This window comes from Arachis ipaensis, chromosome B9 (assembly GCF_059453495.1).
Source record: "Arachis ipaensis isolate K30076 ecotype BB chromosome B9, ASM5945349v1, whole genome shotgun sequence".
NCBI classification, from domain to species: Eukaryota; Viridiplantae; Streptophyta; class Magnoliopsida; order Fabales; family Fabaceae; genus Arachis; species Arachis ipaensis.
The window spans coordinates 156,953,893-156,964,454 of NC_142444.1; the positions used below are offsets into that span (position 1 = coordinate 156,953,893).

General features: G+C 34.5%; 1 non-coding gene and 1 pseudogene across 1 annotated transcript; one reads left to right on the top strand and one right to left on the bottom strand.

Annotated features, from left to right (window-relative positions):
- Nucleotides 1–255: 255 nt before the first annotated feature.
- Nucleotides 256–2,026, bottom strand: LOC107619549 (uncharacterized). The gene is made up of 3 exons (XR_002353801.2): nucleotides 851–2,026; nucleotides 698–772; nucleotides 256–599 (listed from the first exon to the last, which is right to left on the bottom strand). It is a non-coding gene; the product is annotated as an uncharacterized LOC107619549 (transcript).
- A 6,619-nt stretch (nucleotides 2,027–8,645) lies between these two features.
- LOC107616175 (glucan endo-1,3-beta-glucosidase pseudogene) lies at nucleotides 8,646–10,031 on the top strand (annotated as a pseudogene).
- Nucleotides 10,032–10,562: the final 531 nt, after the last annotated feature.

Sequence of the window (10,562 nt, forward strand, 5' to 3'; positions counted from 1 at the left end):
GCACTTTTACTGAGATTGGATTGTGCTGGCCGCTCTGAACATAATTTAAGACAAGAGAAGGGAATAATTTGAACAAGACAATATCTCATATCACCAAGTCATTCAGCTGGACACACTTTAAACACAGTTGCAGAACCCCAATCAGTAATCTCATAGTTTTTGTTCCACATGAAAGCATACCATGACAAAAACTTGTGATTCTGTCCAATGAGTTGGGCCAAACCCAAAAGAATACATAAACAAGAATCTCTGAACGGGATTGGAGGTCATGAGACAAAGGAGCAATGCAATCTCATAAAATTTAAATATACTGTTATGAAGAGACTACTAAACTAACATTACCACCTATCAAAGCAATTTTAAATATACAAGTGCCACAATCTTAAATCTAGTAATTGAAATACTATCATAGCTTCGTCTTTGAAACTACACATCTTTATATAATATCAGTCAATCATTTTTATTTCTCTCTTTGGAGAAATTATTCTTATAAACACAAAAGAATGAACTATACTTATCAAATCAAAACTAGCATTAGAAGGAACAAAAGGCAGATGCGTACGTAACTTCAAACTAAGTTGCTAATCTGAATGCTACCTCTGCAAACACCAAAAACAATTAACAACTAAATCAGATAAAAAGTTCAACAACATCACTAAAGATGAATAAGACTAATAGGAGACTGAAATTATTATACCTTGGTAGCCTCCTCTTCAGGAACCTTGTATGAATCGGCTGTAACCTCTGACAACCACAACCCTGGGAAGAGGCTCTGCACACCAAAATCAAAATAATTCAATCTTCCAGAGACTAATATACACAATTACCATAACAAAAGAAAAATGCTTACATCCAGTTGCCTCTGAACAATTCTGGGCCTCTTCTTGGGCCTCCTCGGAGGCCGGTGGCCCACCAACACCATGAAATCGTCTTCAATCTCCTTCCTCGCCAGCGGCAACGAAAATTTCACCTTTTCCATCTTCTTCTCCGGACTTGCCTTCAATTTCGGGGACATCACGACGGTGCCGCCGCCGATGATTCCGCCGCCGGTATTCTTCGACGGAGACGAATACGGCATCTTCTCCTCAATCCTAAGCTGTCCCTTCCCACTCTCGCCGGAGACAACCGCCGGATCCTTATATGCGGCCCTTCTCGTTCGCAGATTCCACGGCCTCATTTCAGCCACCGTCACCGCCGCCGCCGCAGTATCCACTGCCGTCGGCGCGAATTCCCGCGCTCTTCGCTCCACCACTACGTCGACATCGTCGTTGTCCGCAGCCACCGCCACCGCCTCCTTCCTCAAAATCGCATCTTTCATCCTATCAGCCTCAGTCTTCAGATCAAGCATCAGCTTCTCCCTCACCGCATCGATCCCATCGTCGTCAGCCTGAATCCCCGACCGCAGCGGGGAATGCTTCGACGCTGCCGGCGCCGCCGCCACCCTTATCCTCTTCTCCGAACCTCTCGCGACGTCGGTGCTGACCGACGCATCGAATTGCCTCTTCCTCGGCGTGAGCGGCGGCGGAGATCGGCGATCTCCGGCAGCGTCGGTGGAAGGCACCTTCATGCAGCGTAGGTGGCGCTGACTCCCCCACTTCAAGCACGGCAACATGAAATTGTGAAGAGGCTTGGACCTCTCGGGTCCCATGGCCATAGTCTCTTGTCCAGAAGCCGCAAACACCATTTACCGTTGAAACGAGAATACGAGGGAGAAAGTATTCAGAGCAAAAGAGAGCAAGAATGGACACAAAACATACAGAGCTTCTTTGTTCCGAAGCTGAGAATGATATGTTTTTTCTCTCTCTTTATTCCGGGGAGAATGAGAGAGGAAAGACGAAAACTTTGAGAGAAGAGAGAAGGTGTGTTTGGCAAAGTCACCGGGAAATGCAAGTTTATATACGAGTGAGCCAAATCAGAACCACGGCGGTTTTAACGTTCGGGTTGGGATCCAGGGTTCACGCTAAAATGCGCTTTGGGTGCTTTTTCTTTTTCGTGTGCTGAGCATTTTTCTTTTTTCTTTTTTATTATTTTTTTAATCTTCCCGGGAGATACGTTTTTGAGTTGGAGGGAATGTGATGGTGTGTCCCAATCGCAGCCGTTCAATAGAGATCATCTTATTTTTTTATATGATAAAATTGAGAAAAAAATAAGAAAAGAAGAGAGGAAAGATATTATATTTTGTATTTTTTTATTGATTGAATTTAATTGTATTATAAAGATAAAATTAAATATATATAGAATATTAGATTAAAAAAGATAAAGATAAATAAAGATAAGATAAGAATAATTAAAAATAAGATAAGATAAAATAATAAAAACTAAAATTATAATTGAATTTATATTTTTGTTGGATTGAATTTATGGATGACGAGACTTTTTTTTATTGTTGTTAGAAGAGTAATTTAATACTATGAGTTTAAAATTGGTTAGGTCAAGCACACCGTTCATTTTGTGTTATTGGCGGTCAGCGATTTGAAAGCATGGTGATTATGCCATTAGGAAATATTCTTCATCAACGAGGACAATGACGTTCGTAATTTAATTTGAACAAAAACATCATCTCATGGAGGGTTTTTTTTTTTTTTTTGCCCCAATGTGTAGCCTGGTTCATGATCAGTTACTACATTATGATGGTTTGATTTGGAAGTGATTTTCCCCAAAGCAAGTGATCTAATATTGTTTTTAGACTATTTGAATACTAAAATAAAACAAGTCTCATTTTATAAATTTTGAAGTAATATTTAATTGTTTATGTTAGTGCTTTATTAACGTTTTTATGTCAAAAATTATTTTAAAAATTAAGGTTACAAAATCTAAAAACTAAAAAGATGTAATTAAAATTTCAGGGATTAAATTAAGATTTACGTATAAATTTAAAGATCAAATTAAATAAAATAACCCACAGTCACATATACTTTATATTTTTTCATGTAAAATAAAAAATGCACAACAAGAATAATAAAAAACATATGTATAATCGATCATTATAAAAAATGTTCATATAAGAGTTTCATTTTTTACGTTATTTTATTCTTGAATATGTATGATATATAAGTAGTAATAGTAACAACAATTAAAAAATTCACCTCAAATAATTTTATTTTTTATTTTGTTAAGAAATATTTTTTTAACAAAATGAAATAGTATATAAACAAAAGTTAATAAAAGATGGAAAGAAATTTAAAAAAAGTATAAATAAATAAATCTTTAGTTGAAAACATTTTATTTACTGATCTCTTCCCAATTATTTATAACTTTTGAACAAGTCAACAAACAACTTAAATAATTATCAACATAAATTAATTCAATTGTTTAATATTACATCAAACTTAAAGTCGATAATCTTTTGTCAATATATAGTTGATAAATATACACTAAATTTTTAATATTTTATCTATTTCCATACACAAATATGCATATATATAATCAATATATAATTCTATATATTTTGTATCTATATTATACAAAAAATAATTTATCCACCAATTGATAGAGAATAATAATGTGCCCATATTAAATTATTAGAAATATTATTTGCATATTAAAATTAAATATAATGTATTTTATATTATAATATATATTTTATATTGATGATTGATTTTAATATATTTTTAATATTATTGTTAAATCATATTTTGCATGTCTTTCCAACTTTATATTTAAAATAAACAACATACTGTTATCCAATATTTGTTATGCTTTTGTTTTTGGTTACTAATTTGAGATTTGCATGTATTATATATTGATGTTTGAAAATGTTCCATGTCTTGACTAAAAAACTGTACTGAATAAAGTTTTTCTTGGAGAGTAATAATTACATAAAGTAGAGGCACACTTAGCTTGGAGCTTGAAACTCCCTTCTTACAATAATGCAATAATGCAGATTCATTCAAAGTGGTGAATATGCCTGAAGACCTTCCAACTAACAAAGCACATAAATTCAACCCAAGAAAGCAACACTGATGACATCTCAACTCTTATATACTTAATTACCATATAGATATGATTACATTAGTGAAACCTAAGAAAATAAGTAACTTTAATATAATAATATAGTTATTAATTTAGCTCTCCCACTTAATATGCCACTTTTCTCTTTTTAAATTGAGCAATATTTGTTTGGTGAATAAATGACCATTTGTATCCATGAGAGATAAAAACGCTGATATTTGTATTTATCGTAGATGGAAACTAACTTTGTAACCATGAGAGATGGGCTCCGTATGACAAAAATAGCCTGGCTTGGGTTGGCACTTGCTTCGGGTTTGTAGGACCCTACGTGGCTCTCCGAACCTCCCAAAGCCCTATCTACCTAGATCTGAACGTTTCTATATGAAGGTAATACTTGAAATGAAAACCCTAGCTCATCTTCTTCCCCAATTCGAATCATATCCCCAAAATAAAATATTTGTGAAATTCAAGTGCACCCAGAGATAACTCACAACCCCAGCAATGTCACCACGCAGATTTAACTCTGATGCAAATTTTGGAAGTCGCAGCAGTTCTTCAAGTTGGAAGAAGATGAAGGAGAAGAACAAAACACAAAAAAGAAACGATAGTGTGAAAGGCAAGTTGGCAGTGATCCAGTGAAAGTGGAATCGCGGCGGCGGATCGCAAACAGTATTTAAAGTGTTTAGATTGAGAGTTGCTTTCTCATATTTCACACTCTAAATCCCTCAATGGCTGCTGCTTCTTCTACCTCCCTCTTCCACGCATCTTCCCCTTTTCCCCTCAAAACCCACCAACCCCCAGGCCCAGGCCCACCCACTTCCCTATCAAGGCCCAATCCCAGCCCACCACTCCTCTCACCTCCCCCAAGCAGCGCCGCCCTGCCGACGAGAACATCCGCGACGAAGCCTGTCCAACAACATCACCCACGACAACTTCTTCTCAGCCTGCTACGTCCCCATCAACGCCAACCCTTCCTCCACCGAGTCCTACTCCCTCGATGAGATCGTTTACCGCTCTCAATCCGGAGGCCTCCTCGACGTCCATCACGACATGGCCGCCCTCAAGAAGTTCAACGGCGAGTACTGGCGCAACCTCTTTGATTCCTGCGTCGGCCGCACCTCCTGGCCCTATGGCTTCGGCGTCTGGTCCAAGGAGTGGGTGCTCCCCGAGATCGACAGTGATGACATCGTCTGCATTCCTCAATCGCGAGTTCTTTTTTTCCTTCACTTTGATTTCTTGTGTTACTGATTTGTGGGGTGCCTGATTTTTTTCAAAGTTTGAATTTTTCTTTTCCATAATTGATGAAGAGGAAAATGAGTCTGGGAAAGAGATAGATGAAGACGAGGGGGACGATAATGATGTTGTTTTCCTTGACCGGTATGAAGAGATGGTTGAGAAGTACCATCCCGGATTTGTAGTGCGAAAGAGGAAGGGGAGGTGGAGAAGGTGAGGATGAAGGAAGAGTGGTTGGAAAGCATGAGAGTGAGGAGGGTGTCCTTGATGGGGTCAGAGGTGGTGGGGAGGGAGAAGAGAATGGCTTTGTCGGCGTGAAGGACGGAATAGATGGTGAGGAAGCGAGTGTTGAGGAAGAAGGGGCCATAGTGGGGTTTGAAGAGTGAAGAGTGGGGTTTGGAGAAAGAGAGAGTGTCTGAGTAAGAGAGATGGGTTGAAGATAAGGGGGGAGTGCCACGTAGGATCGAAAACCCACGAACCAAGCTCAAATCCAAGTCATGACATTTTTGTTACACGGAAGACATCTATCATAGGTACAAGTTTAGTTTCGAGCTTTTATAGGTATAAATATCAGTATTTTCATCTCTCATGGATACAAATAGTCATTTATTCTTTGTTTGGTATTATTATTACTGTTTGAGCCATAACATGTTCAATAATATTAATAGTTCGTTTTGACCTTTGATTAGAGTTAATAAAATAGTGTGATGTTGTGGAAAGGAATGAAGGGGTTGCCGCTGATTCGAGTTTAGCGAGGTTAGGATAATGATTTCTTGAAGAAGCCGCGAAAGGATGTGGAATGCAATAAAACAATAATAAAAAAATGAAAGGTAGAGAATGAAAGAGATTGTGTGAAGGGAGAGGAAACAACCGCTTGCCTAATCTCACGTGGTACGCTATAACCTTCTCTTTTGTAATTAATTTTTGTTAACCATCATTTACAACCTATGCATGATGGTAGATGATGATAGATCTCAATCGAATATTTAGATGCATGAGGAATGAGTCTTGCCAACAAACGACTCTGTGTGTGTCGGACGCACGCGACCATGGGATCAAGAGCTTTACCACTATGATGCTTTTGGTCTCATCAAAGCTGGATTTTCTCTTTTCGAACTCAAGTTAATCTAGCAAATCACAGAGAGAAATGGAGAATGTAATGCTACATTGCTACTACAATGTAGTATGAAGTTAATTCATCAGTAGAAGAGAATATCTTCCTAAAAATTGTTTGATGCATACTAAAATTAATCATTAAGACCAAATATATTATGTATTTGTATATAAATATATATTATTTAATTTATTTGTAATGTGTATTTTATATTTTAATAATATATATTTTATAATAATAATTAATTTAATGATATTAGGTATATATTAAAATTAATTACAGTCATTATTAATTATTAGTGTGAAATATATGTTAAAATATAAATATATAATAAAAATTAATTAAATAACATATATATTTAATTATACATAAATATATTAGTGACTAATTTTAATAATTACTTTTAATGAGTTATGTTATGTGTACACTAAAATTAGCTACTAAAATCAGCCACTAGTATAAAATATATGTTGAAATATAAATACACATTGAAAATAAATTAAACTATATATATATTTATACACAAATACATTGATAGTTGATTTTAATGACTAATTTTAATATACAAATAATATTTTTTATTTTTAATACATAAATAATATTTTTGTAATTAACTTTGATGACTGATTTTATATAATTTGAAATAAAAAATCATTTATGATTATTATTGAAGACCTCAAACCGTTTAGACCGTGGATGAAATAGTTTATTAGGCCCAAAAAAATGTTCAGAACCACAGTCATCCTTTCAAGTACCTTCTATATATCAAGGCATTCTCCTGTTTATCTTGTTGTACCAAATAAAAAAAATCTTTGACTATTATTCACTTGTTTTTTTTTTTTTAATTTTCTTTTTTTTGTTGCCACAGTATTTTCTAATCCGACAAACTAAAGATTAATCCGTCGTGAATTGGAGTTCTATTTAAGGGTCTGTCGCTGGCTAATAAATTGCTGCTAGCATCACTGCCAGTCTGCCACCGGCATTACTGTTGCTAAAGTCGCTGCTCCATATTCTCCTTGTTATTATTGTGAACAATATTTATTAATAAATTAATTTAAATTTATAGATGATTTGTTATTATCTTAAATTATTTTTTTTTAATTTGTTAGATAATTTGAAGCTTAATTATATTGTGTAATAAAAAAATACTTTATAGTTATTAACAAAATTGAAAGAGTACAAAAAGAATATGCAAAGATAAAGAATACTTTGTTATGTATTTTTTGATTGATTGAATTATAAGAATAAAATTAAATATATACAGAATATTGTCTACGAAAGAGAAAACCAAAGATAAGATAACATGATAACATAAAGATAAGATAAGATGATAACATAAAGATAAGATAAGATGATAAATGCTAAAATTAAAATTGAATTTATGAATTCTGTTAGGCTGAATTTGTGTACCGTAGAACTTTTTTATTGTTGTCATGGGATAAGATAAAAGGATGGTTTAATAGTTATTAAAATTTATTATTTTGATTATTATTTTTAGCTATAAATCTAATTTTTTTGGGTCTAATAATTTAACAATATATTTTCAATTTATACTTTTAAACATAAATGATTAACATTTGTTTTTGTTATAACATAATATAATTATAAAAATTATTATTATATTATATATACTTTGTCTCTGTTGTCAAATTTTTCTAGCTGTTCAGAACCCTTCACAATCTCAAGTCTTTGACCCGAAAAACTTAACCTTCATGGCCAAAACTCTCTACACTGCATTCAACCCTAAAACAGACCAGAACGAAGTCATTAAAGAGGTTCACACGGTTCTCTTCCTCATCATTGACGACCTCTTAGCAAAAACCAATGAGAAGCGACATAAGAGCTACCACATCTTTCGTTCGGATTGCCCTTCATTAATTGACTAAAACTGTCACGCTCTATCTCGAATTTATATAGAGATTTTTTACTATAAGATAGATATAAATGTGTAACAATAACGAATATAAAGTATCAAAATCTTATAAATGTAATAAGTTTCTTTCTATTACGTGGATGTGTGTATGTATGTCTAATTGTCTATGCATGGAGGATAAATCTTCTAAACTTTCTATGCAATTAAATTTCAATCATGTTTTATTTAAAGAATGATGGATTTGCATGTGACTACTGGAATTAAGGTTGCATGTTATTGGTACAAAAAGGAATAATTAATTACGTCAAAGAAGAGACATGTATGATGTATTGATTTAATGACGATAAATACTTAAATCTTTATTTTATTAATATGTCTGTTCAAAATCGTTTTCACCTATATATATTAACGTTCGTTGGCAAGTTATAATACATATAGAGGACAGAAAGTAGAGTTCATTCTCAAGTGTCAACAATGGCTTTGATGCAAACACTTGTTGGGCTACAAATTCTTCTCTTATTCCATGTGTTAGGAACAACAGGTAAACTTTCAACACCTTGTTCAAATACTAAAATCAATAATGTCAATTTTAATGGTTCTTTTTTGCTTCCTTAAGATTAATTATATTTTGGTAAAAATTCACGTGCAGTTATTTTTATGTGAAGTTAATAGTTAAAAATTGTTAGACGATAATTTAGTAGTCAAACTTATCAAATTATCTAACGATTTTAAAATATTAACTTCCCATGAAGACAACGGCACCAGAATTTTCACTTTGTATTTTTCATTGAATATATAGCAGCACAATCAATTGGAGTATGCTATGGAACGGTGGCTGATAACTTACCACCTCCAAAAGAAGTGGTAGATCTTTACGAAGCAAATGGCATTGAGAAAATGAGAATATACAACCCTGATCCTTCAATCATTGAAGCACTGAAAGGATCAAATATAGAATTGGTTGTTGGGGTTCCTAATGAAGATATTCAGACTCTTGCAACTTCTGAACCATCAGCAATTCAGTGGGTCCAAAACAACATACAAACTCACATAAACTATGTCAAATTTAGGTACATTGTTGTTGGCAATGAAATAATGCCAAATGATCAACAAGCCCAATTTATATCCCGGGCAATGCAGAATATTTATGCTGCACTTGTGTCTTTCAAGCTACACACAAAAATCAAGGTTTCAACAGCCATAAAATTGTCACTATTGGGAAGCTCTTACCCTCCATCCCAAGGATCATTTAGTCCTTCTTCATATTCATATATAAAACCAATCATAAGCTTCCTTGCAGATAAAGATGCACCACTCCTTGTAAATTTATACACTTATTTCACATACATTGGTGACCCAAATGACATTAATCTTGATTTTGCATTGTTCTCTCCATCAAATACTACAATTAAGGATGGTAAATATGAGTACCATAATCTGTTTGATGCATCACTAGATGCAGTTTATGCAGCACTTGAAAAGCTTGATGCTCCTAATTTGCAAGTGGTGGTATCAGAGAGTGGATGGCCTTCTGATGGTGGTTCTGCTGCAACGGTGTTGAATGCAAAACTCTATTATCAGAATTTAATTCAACATGTGACTCAAGGGACACCAAAAAGGCCTAATCAAGCGCTTGAAACTTATTTGTTTGCTATGTTTGATGAAGATCTTAAAGGACCTGCTGAAACCGAACGCCATTTTGGTTTGTTTCACCCCAACAAAAATCTAAAGTATCAAATTAGCTTTACTAGCTGCTCAGAATCAGATGTTATTCCAAACTCTTCTCCTCTATCAATGAAAAACAATGTTGTATACTACTTCCTTTTTCTTCTTTTTTCTTATTTTTTGGGTGCAACGTAGAAAGCTCTTATATTAGGACATATTCTCATTTGTGAGGTCAATTGCCAAACTTTGTAAAATAAAATAATTATTGTACAATAAAATAAAGCTACACATCTTTGTAAAATAAAATAAGAGTAAAGGACAAATAGGTTCTTGACCTTTTTTTTCGCAGACATTTTCGTCCTCAAGGATTAGAAAATACATTCATGTCCCTGACCCTTCCAAAACGCGGACAAATTGACCCCTCCGTTGAAGTGACTCCGTTAGACTCAACGGAAAACGCTGACGTGGCTCCCGTGGCACTGACCTGGCCGTTACGGGAGCACACGTGGCATGCAGCTTTTTAAAACAGGACATATTAGTCCTCTCACACTAAAAATTGTAACTTTTTAAAACAGGACATATTAGTCCTCCCAACCCAAAACGACGTCGTTTCACCAAAACCCCTAATCTTTCACATTTATGAGCCCTAATCCTTCCACAGATCAGCCACTTCCTCAGATCAGCCACCTCCAACCCCAACCACCTCCTGCCCCTGACTCCCTCTTC